This window comes from Camellia sinensis, unplaced genomic scaffold, assembly GCF_055761805.1.
Source record: "Camellia sinensis isolate YWXY unplaced genomic scaffold, ASM5576180v1 Unanchor4, whole genome shotgun sequence".
Classification (NCBI taxonomy): domain Eukaryota; kingdom Viridiplantae; phylum Streptophyta; class Magnoliopsida; order Ericales; family Theaceae; genus Camellia; species Camellia sinensis.
This window is the reverse complement of record NW_028129277.1, coordinates 17,642,273-17,652,500: the sequence shown is the minus strand read 5'-3', so window position 1 is coordinate 17,652,500 and position 10,228 is coordinate 17,642,273.

Below are 10,228 nucleotides of genomic sequence, written 5' to 3'. Positions count from 1 at the left end.
CAAGCTTCCACAAGGAAAGCACAGGCAACTCGTTCGCACGCCAAAGCCAACCAAATGGCAATTTAACCGAGGGACATGCATTTCGCAAGGCAACTTGTACAATTACCCGAGGGACATGGCATGCTTGCCAAGGCCGTGGCTTGGCATGCTTGCCAAGGCCGTGGCATGACATGCTGCTGGCCAAGGCCGGGCATGCCATGCTGCTGGACAAGGCCGTGGCAAGGCATGCTGATGGCCGAGGCCGTGGCAAGGCATGCTGATGGCCGAGGCCGTGGCAAGGCATGCTGCTGGCCAAGGCGTTGGCATGGCATGCTGCTGCTGACCAAGGCTTGGGCTTGCCATGCTGCCGGCCAAGGCCGCGGCATGGCATGCTGCCGGCCAAGGCCGCGGCATGCCATGTTGCTGGCCAAGGCCGTGGCATGGCATGCTGCTGGCCAAGGCCGTGGCATGACATGCTGGCCAAGGCCGGGGCATGGCAAGCTGCTGGCCAAGGTCGTGGCATGGCACGCTGCTGGCCAAGGCCGGGGCATAGCACGCTGCTGGCCATGGCCGTGGCTTGGCAAGGTTGCCAAGGCCGGGGCATGGCGTGCTGCTGGCCAAGGCTTTGGCATGCCATGTTGCTGGCCAAGGCTGTGGCATGGCATGCTGCTGGCCAAGGCTGTGGCATGGCATGCTGCTGGCCAAGGCCGTGGCATGACATGCTGGCCAAGGCCGGGGCATGGCATGCTGCTGGCCAAGGTCGTGGCATGGCATGCTGCTGGCCAAGGCCGTGGCATGACATGCTTGCCAAGGCCAGGGCATGGCATGCTGCTGGCCAAGGCTTTGGCATGCCATGTTGCTGGCCAAGGCTGTGGCATGGCATGCTGCCCTAGGCCAACGTGCCACCGCCACCGCCGCGGGCCGCCACTCGACGCATCCCGTGCTTGGCTATGTAGTTTCGATGCCACAAGCCAATGCCACAAGCCAAGCGATGGCATGTGCCAAGCGCCCGCCTAGGCATAGGCGTGGCCTGTGGCCTGGCCATGCTGGCCAGCCTTAAGGGAGGTGCCCCCCCCTTATAATAGCCTGTTAAGCCCTTTTCAATCTGGCAGGAGGAAACATCAAGCATGTTCGAGGAGTCATAATGGGGTTTTTTTAAAAAGTAATGGTTTTTTGCCAAAACTTTCAACATGAAAGTTGTATGAAATAATTTAATACACCATAAAAAAAATTATAAAAAAATATTTGGCCACCGGAATATTTTATTTTAATTTATTTCAATTTTAATACTTAAAAAATAATAAAAATTACTAAAAATACTCAAAAAATTCTAGAAAAATTCCAACAATTATAAGATGAGGCACTAGTAATTATAGTAATTTTTTTAATTATTTTTTTATTTTTAATTTATTTTATTATAATTTTTATGAGTAAATAAATAATTAAAAAGCCCGACGAACGTGCAAAAACTCTTAGAGAAACCCAGCAAGCATCAGATAGCTCGAATGCAAATAACAAACGCAACAGGCAACTTCCGAGGGACATACTTTTCCCAACAAGCTTCCACTGGGGAAAGCACTAGCAACGTGTTCGCAAGTCAAAGGCAACCAAACCGGCTATTACCCGAGGGACAAGCATTTCGCAGGGCAACATATACGTAAGTCAAAGCCAAACCAAATGGCAATTACACGAGGGACAGGATTGCTTGCCAAGGGCGTGGCATGCGATGTTCTAGCCCAAGGCCAAGGCACGCCACGCTGCGGGACAAGGCCGTGGCAAGACATGCGGCTGGCCTTGGCCTTGGCATGGCATGCCGCCGGCTTTGGCTGGGCTGCGTTGGCCTTGCCATGGAATGTTGCTGGCTTCGGATGGGCTGCCTCGGCCTTGGCCTTGGCCGTGGCATGGCATGGCATGCTGCTGGCCTTGGCCTTGGCCTTGGCATGGCATGCTGCTGGCTTTGGCTGGGCTGCCTTGGCCGTGGCATGGCATGCTGCTGGCTTTGGCTGGGCTGCCTTGGCCGTGGCATGGCATGCTGCTGGCCTAGGCCTTGGCATGGCATGCTGCTGGCTTTGGCTGGGCTGCCTTGGCCGTGGCATGGCATGCTGCTGGCCTAGGCCTTGGCATGGCATGCTGCTGGCTTTGGCTGGCAGCCTTGGCCGTGGCATGGCATGCTGCTGGCCTTGGCCTTGGCATGGCATGCTGCTGGCTTTGGCTGGCCTGCCTTGGCCGTGGCATGGCATGCTGCTGGCCTTGGCCTTGGCATGGCATGCTGCTGGCTTTGGCTGGCCTGCCTTGGCCGTGGCATGGCATGCTGCTGGCCTAGGCCTTGGCATGGCATGCTGCTGGCTTTGGCTGGCCTGCCTTGGCCGTGGCATGGCATGCTGCTGGCCTAGGCATGGCATGGCATGCTGCTGGCTTTGGCTGGGCTGCCTTGGCCGTGGCATGGCATGCTGCTGGCCTTGGCCTTGATATGGCATGCTGCTGGCTTTGGCTGGGCTGCCTTGGCCGTGGCATGGCATGCTGCTGGCCTAGGCCTTGGCATGGCATGCTGCTGGCTTTGGCTGGGCTGCCTTGGCCTTGGCATGGCATGCTGCTGGCTTTGGCTGGCCTGCCTTGGCCGTGGCATGGCATGCTGCTGGCCTAGGCCATGGCATGGCATGCTGCTGGCTTTGGCTGGGCTGCCTTGGCCGTGGCATGGCATGCTGCTGCCCTTGGCCTTGATATGGCATGCTGCTGGCTTTGGCTGGGCTGCCTTGGCCGTGGCATGGCATGCTGCTGGCCTAGGCCTTGGCATGGCATGCTGCTGGCTTTGGCTGGCCTGCGTTGGCCGTGGCATGGCATGCTGCTGGCCTAGGCCTTCGCATGGCATGCTGCTGGCTTTGGCTGGGCTGCCTTGGCCGTGGCATGGCATGCTGCTGGCCTTGGCCTTGGCATGGCATGCTGCTGGCTTTGGCTGGGCTGCCTTGGCCGTGGCATGGCATGCTGGTGGCCTAGGCCTTGGCATGGCATGCTGCTGGCTTTGGCTGGCCTGCCTTGGCCGTGGCATGGCATGCTGCTGGCCTAAGCCTTGGCATGGCATGCTGCTGGCTTTGGTTGGGCTGCCTTGGCCGTGGCATGGCATGCTGCTGGCCTTGGCCTTGGCATGGCATGCTGCTCGCTTTGGCTGGCCTGCCTTGGCCGTGGCATGGCATGCTGCTGGCCTAGGCCTTGGCATGGCATGCTGCTGGCTTTGGCTGGGCTGCCTTGGCCGTGGCATGGCATGCTGCTGGCCTTGGCCTTGGCATGCCATGCTGTTGGCTTTGGCTGGCCTGCCTTGGCCGTGGCATGGCATGCTGCTGGCCTAGGCCTTGGCATGGCATGCTGCTGGCTTTGGCTGGGCTGCCTTGGCCGTGGCATGGCATGCTGCTGGCCTTGGCCTTGGCATGGCATGCTGCTGGCTTTGGCTGGGCTGCCTTGGCCGTGGCATGGCATGCTGCTGGCCTTGGCCTTGGCATGGCATGCTGCTGGCTTTGGCTGGGCTGCCTTGGCCGTGGCATGGCATGCTGCTGGCCTAGGCCTTGGCATGGCATGCTGCTGGCTTTGGCTGGGCTGCCTTGGCCGTGGCATGGCATGCTGCTGGCCTAGGCCTTGGCATGGTATGCTGCTGGCCTAGGCCTTGGCATGGCATGCTGCTGGCTTTGGCTGGCAGCCTTGGCCGTGGCATGGCATGCTGCTGGCCTTGGCCTTGGCATGGCATGCTGCTGGCCTTGGCCTTGGCATGGCATGCTGCTGGCTTTGGCAGGCCTGCCTTGGCCGTGGCATGGCATGCTGCTGGCCTTGGCCTTGGCATGGCATGCTGCTGGCTTTGGCTGGCCTGCCTTGGCCGTGGCATGGCATGCTGCTGGCCTAGGCCTTGGCATGGCATGCTGCTGGCTTTGGCTGGCCTGCCTTGGCCGTGGCATGGCATGCTGCTGGCCTAGGCATGGCATGGCATGCTGCTGGCTTTGGCTGGGCTGCCTTGGCCGTGGCATGGCATGCTGCTGGCCTTGGCCTTGATATGGCATGCTGCTGGCTTTGGCTGGGCTGCCTTGGCCGTGGCATGGCATGCTGCTGGCCTAGGCCTTGGCATGGCATGCTGCTGGCTTTGGCTGGGCTGCCTTGGCCGTGGCATGGAATGCTGCTGGCCTTGGCCTTGGCATGGCATGCTGCTGGCTTTGGCTGGCCTGCCTTGGCCGTGGCATGGCATGCTGCTGGCCTAGGCCATGGCATGGCATGCTGCTGGCTTTGGCTGGGCTGCCTTGGCCGTGGCATGGCATGCTGCTGCCCTTGGCCTTGATATGGCATGCTGCTGGCTTTGGCTGGGCTGCCATGGCCGTGGCATGGCATGCTGCTGGCCTAGGCCTTGGCATGGCATGCTGCTGGCTTTGGCTGGCCTGCGTTGGCCGTGGCATGGCATGCTGCTGGCCTAGGCCTTGGCATGGCATGCTGCTGGCTTTGGCTGGGCTGCCTTGGCCGTGGCATGGCATGCTGCTGGCCTTGGCCTTGGCATGGCATGCTGCTGGCTTTGGCTGGGCTGCCTTGGCCGTGGCATGGCATGCTGGTGGCCTAGGCCTTGGCATGGCATGCTGCTGGCTTTGGCTGGCCTGCCTTGGCCGTGGCATGGCATGCTGCTGGCCTAAGCCTTGGCATGGCATGCTGCTGGCTTTGGTTGGGCTGCCTTGGCCGTGGCATGGCATGCTGCTGGCCTAGGCCTTGGCATGGCATGCTGCTCGCTTTGGCTGGCCTGCCTTGGCCGTGGCATGGCATGCTGCTGGCCTAGGCCTTGGCATGGCATGCTGCTGGCTTTGGCTGGGCTGCCTTGGCCGTGGCATGGCATGCTGCTGGCCTTGGCCTTGGCATGCCATGCTGTTGGCTTTGGCTGGCCTGCCTTGGCCGTGGCATGGCATGCTGCTGGCCTAGGCCTTGGCATGGCATGCTGCTGGCTTTGGCTGGGCTGCCTTGGCCGTGGCATGGCATGCTGCTGGCCTTGGCCTTGGCATGGCATGCTGCTGGCTTTGGCTGGGCTGCCTTGGCCGTGGCATGGCATGCTGCTGGCCTTGGCCTTGGCATGGCATGCTGCTGGCTTTGGCTGGGCTGCCTTGGCCGTGGCATGGCATGCTGCTGGCCTAGGCCTTGGCATGGCATGCTGCTGGCTTTGGCTGGGCTGCCTTGGCCGTGGCATGGCATGCTGCTGGCCTAGGCCGTGGCATGGCATGCTGCTGGCCTTGGCCTTGGCATGGCATGCTGCTGGCTTTGGCTGGGCTGCCTTGGCCGTGGCATGGCATGCTGCTGGCCTAGGCCTTGGCATGGCATGCTGCTGGCTTTGGCTGGCCTGCCTTGGCCGTGGCATGGCATGCTGCTGGCCTAGGCCTTGGCATGGCATGCTGCTGGCTTTGGCTGGCCTGCCTTGGCCGTGGCATGGCATGCTGCTGGCCCAGGCCGTGCGCATGCCATGCCGTGCTGCCCACGCCGCGGGCATGCCAGGCCGGCTGCATGCCAGGCCGCCCAGGCCGTGCGCATGCCATGCCGTGCTGCCCATGCCGCGCGCATGCCAGGCCGCCCACGCCCGCGCGCATGCCACGCCATGCTGCCCAAGGCCGCGCCCAGGCCGCGCAAGGCCGCGCCCAGGCCGCGCAAGGCCGCGCCCAGGCCGCCCAAGGCCGCGCCCAGGCCGCGCAAGGCCGCCCAAGGCCGCGGTCCAGGCCGCCCAAGGCCGCGGCCGAGCCGCCCCAGGCCGCAGCCCAGGCCGCGGTCGAGCCGCAGTGCATGTAACCCAAGGCCGCAGCCCAGGCCGCGCCCAACATGGGGCGTACATGCCACTGCCTTGCCCTGGGCAAGGGAGGTGCCCCCCCCTTATAATAGCCTGTTAAGCCCTTTTCAATCTGGCAGGAGGAAACATCAAGCATGTTCGAGGAGTCATAATGGGGTTTTTTTAAAAAGTAATGGTTTTTTGCCAAAACTTTCAACATGAAAGTTGTAGGAAATAATTTAATACACCATAAAAAAAATTAAAAAAAATATTTTTTTACAGAAAATATTTTATTTTAATTTATTTCGATATTAATACTTAAAAAATAATAAAAATTAATAAAAATAGTCAAAAAATTATGGAAAAATTCCCATAATTAAAGGATGATTCACTAGTAATTATAGAAATTATTAAATTATTTTTTTCATTTTTTTTATTTTATTTTGATTTTTTTATGCCAAATAAGGGCTTTAAAAATTCGAAAAGCTCCAGAAAAATTGCAAAAAAATAGGGAATGACATTTAAAATTGATTGTAGTGCATTTTTAATTGTGTTGCACGGTTTGGGTAAGATTATAAAAGAATCATGTTCAAAAAGATCGATCGAGGCGGTGGCACGCCATGGCCTTGGCCTTGGCCTTGGCCTTTGCCCGCGGCCTTGGCCTTTGCCTTGGCCTTGGCCATGCCTTGCACAGGGACTTGGCCTTGCCCACTGCCTTGGCCTTGGCTTTGGCCTTGGCCTTGGCATGGCATGGCATGCTCGCCGAGGCCGTGGCATGCCTTGCTGCTAGCCAAGGCCGTGGCGTGGCATGCTCGCCCAGCCCGTGGCATGCCGTGCTCGCCCAGCCCGTGGCACGCCATGTTGGCCCAAGGCATTGGCATGGCATGCCGGCCAAGGCATGCTGGCCAACGCTGCACAAGGCGGTGCCATGGCATGGCATGCTGACCAAGACCGTGCCATGGCATGCTGGGCGAGGCCGGGGCATGGCATGCTGGCCGAGGCCGTGGCTTGCCATGCCGCCACGGCCGTGGCATGCCGGGCAACGGACCGGCATGGCCCAGCCCGTGGCACGCCATGTTGGCCCAAGGCATTGGCATGGCATGCCGGCCAAGGCATGCTGGCCAACGCTGCGGCACGGCGTGCTGGACAAGGCGGTGCCATGGCATGGCATGCTGACCAAGACAGTGCCATGGCATGCTGGCCGAGGCCGTGGCATGGCATGCTGGCCGAGGCCGTGGCTTGCCATGCCGCCACGGCCGTGGCATGCTGGGCAACGGACCGGCATGGCATGCTGGCCGTGGCGGTGGCACGACATGCTGGCCAAGGCAGTGGCATGGCATGTAGGCCAAGGCTAAGGCATGGCACGCTGTGGCATGGCACGCTGGCCAAGGCAGTCGCAAGGCATGCGGGCCGAGGCCGCGGCACGGCCCGCTGGGCAACGCGGTGGCATGGCATGCTGGGCAACGCCGTGGCAAGGCATGCGGGCCGAGGCCTTGGCATGGCATGCTGGCCGAGGCCGTGGCATGGCATGCGGGCCGAGGCCGTGGCATGGCATGGCATGCGGGCCGAGGCCGTGGCATGGCATGCGGGCCGAGGCCGTGGCGTGGCATGGCATGGCATGTTGGGCAACGCCGTGGCAAGACATGCGGGCCGAGGCCGTGGCATGGCATGTTGGGCAACGCCCTGGCAAGCCATGCGGGCCGAGGCCGTGGCGTGGCATGTTCGCCAAGGCTAAGGCATGGCACGCCGGGCAACGCGGTGCATTGGCATGCTGGGCAGCGCGGTGGCAAGGCATGGGGGCCGAGGCCGTGGCATGGCATGTTGGGCAACGCCGTGGCAAGACATGCGGGCCGAGGCCGTGGCATGGCATGCGGGCCGAGGCCGTGGCACGACATGTTGGCCAAGGCTAAGGCATGGCACGCCGGGCAACGCGGTGGCATGGCATGCTGGGCAACGCGGTGGCAAGGCATGCGGGCCGAGGCCGTGGCATGGCATGTTGGGCAACGCCGTAGAAGGGCATGCGGGCCGAGGCCGTGGCATGGCATGCGGGCCGAGGCCGTGGCATGGCATGTTGGGCGACGCCGTAGCAAGGCATGCGGGCCGAGGCCGTGGCATGTCATGCGGGCCGAGGCCGTGGCATGGCATGCGGGCCGAGGCCGTGGCATGGCATGTTGGCCGAGGCCGTGGCAAGGCATGCGGGCCGAGGCCGTGGCATGGCATGTTTGGCAACGCCGTGGCAAGACATGCGGGCCGTGGCATGGCATGGCATGCGGGCCGAGGCCGTGGCACGACATGTTGGCCAAGGCTAAGGCATGGCACGCCGGGCAACGCGGTGGCATGGCACGCCGGGCAACGCGGTGGCAAGGCATGCGGGCCGAGGCCGTGGCATGGCATGTTGGGCGACGCCGTAGCAAGGCATGCGGTCCGAGGCCGTGGCATGTCATGCGGGCCGAGGCCATGGCATGGCATGCGGGCCGAGGCCGTGGCATGGCATGTTGGGCGACGCCGTAGCAAGGCATGCGGGCCGAGGCCGTGGCATGTCATGCGAGCCGAGGCCGTGGCATGGCATGCGGGCCGAGGCCGTGGCATGGCAAGTTGGGCGACGTCGTGGAAAGGCATGCGGGCCGAGGCCGTGGCATGTCACGCGGGCCGAGGCCGTGGCATGGCATGCGGGCAGAGGCCGTGGCATGGCATGTTGGGCGACGCCGTCGCAAGGCATGCGGGCCGAGGCCGTGGCATGGCATGCGGGCCGAGGCCGTGGCATGGCATGTTGGGCGACGCCGTAGCAAGGCATGCGGGCCGAGGCCGTGGCATGTCATGGCATGTTGGGCGACGCCGTAGCAAGGCATGCGGGCCGAGGCCGTGGCATGGCATGTTTGGCAACGCCGTGGCAAGACATGAGGGCCGTGGCATGGCATGGCATGCGGGCCGAGGCCGTGGCACGACATGTTGGCCAAGGCTAAGGCATGGCACGCCGGGCAACGCGGTGGCATGGCATGCGGGCCGGGGCCGTGGCATGGCATGTTGGCCAACGTCGTAGCAAGGCATGCGGGCCGAGGCCGAGGCCGTGGCACGGCATGCGGGCCGAGGCTGTGGCATGGCATGTTGGGCGACGCCGTAGCAAGGCATGCGGTCCGAGGCCGTGGCATGTCATGCGGGCCGAGGCCGTGGCATGGCATGCGGGCCGAGGCCGTGGCATGGCATGTTGGGCGACGCCGTAGCAAGGCATGCGGGCCGAGGCCGTGCCGTGGCTTGCGGGCCGAGGCCGTGGCATGGCATGCGGGCCGAGGCCGTGGCATGGCATGTTGGGCGACGCCGTAGCAAGGCATGCGGTCCGAGGCCGTGGCCTGTCATGCGGGCCGAGGCCGTGGCATGGCATGCGGGCCGAGGCCGTGGCATGGCATGCGGGCCGAGGCCGTGGCATGGCATGTTGGGCGACGCCGTAGCATGGCATGCGGGCCGAGGCCGTGGCATGTCATGCGCGCCGAGGCCGTGGCATGGCATGCGGGCCGAGGCCGTGGCATGGCAAGTTGGGCGACGTCGTGGCAAGGCATGCGGGCCGAGGCCGTGGCATGGCATGCGGGCCGAGGCCGTGGCAAGGCATGTTGGGCGACGCCGTCGCAAGGCATGCGGGCCGAGGCCGTGGCATGTCATGCGGGCCGAGGCCGTGGCATGGCATGCGGGCCGAGGCCGTGGCATGGCATGTTGGGCGACGCCGTAGCAAGGCATGCGGGCCGAGGCCGTGCCGTGGCATGCGGGCCGAGGCCGTGGCATGGCATGTTGGGCGACGCCGTAGCAAGGCATGCGGTCCGAGGCCGTGGCATGTCATGCGGGCCGAGGCCGTGGCATGGCATGCGGGCCGAGGCCGTGGCATGGCATGTTGGGCGACGCCGTAGCAAGGCATGCGGTCCGAGGCCGTGGCATGTCATGCGGGCCGAGGCCGTGGCATGGCATGCGGGCCGAGGCCGTGGCATGGCATGTTGGGCGACGCCGTAGCAAGGCATGCGGGCCGAGGCCGTGCCGTGGCATGCGGGCCGAGGCCGTGGCATGGCATGTTGGGCGACGCCGTAGCAAGGCATGCGGTCCGAGGCCGTGGCATGTCATGCGGGCCGAGGCCGTGGCATGGCATGCGGGCCGAGGCCGTGGCATGGCATGTTGGGCGACGCCGTAGCAAGGCATGCGGGCCGAGGCCGTGGCATGTCATGCGGGCCGAGGCCGTGGCATGGCATGCGGGCCGAGGCCGTGGCATGGCAAGTTGGGCGGCGTCGTGGCAAGGCATGCTGGCCGAGGCCGTGGCATGTCATGCGGGCCGAGGCCGTGGCATGGCATGCGGGCCGAGGCCGTGGCAAGGCATGTTGGGCGACGCCGTAGCAAGGCATGCGGGCCGAGGCCGTGGCATGTCATGCGGGCCGAGGCCGTGGCACGTCATGCGGGCCGAGGCCGTGGCATGGCATGTTTGGCCACGCCGTGGCAAGACATGCG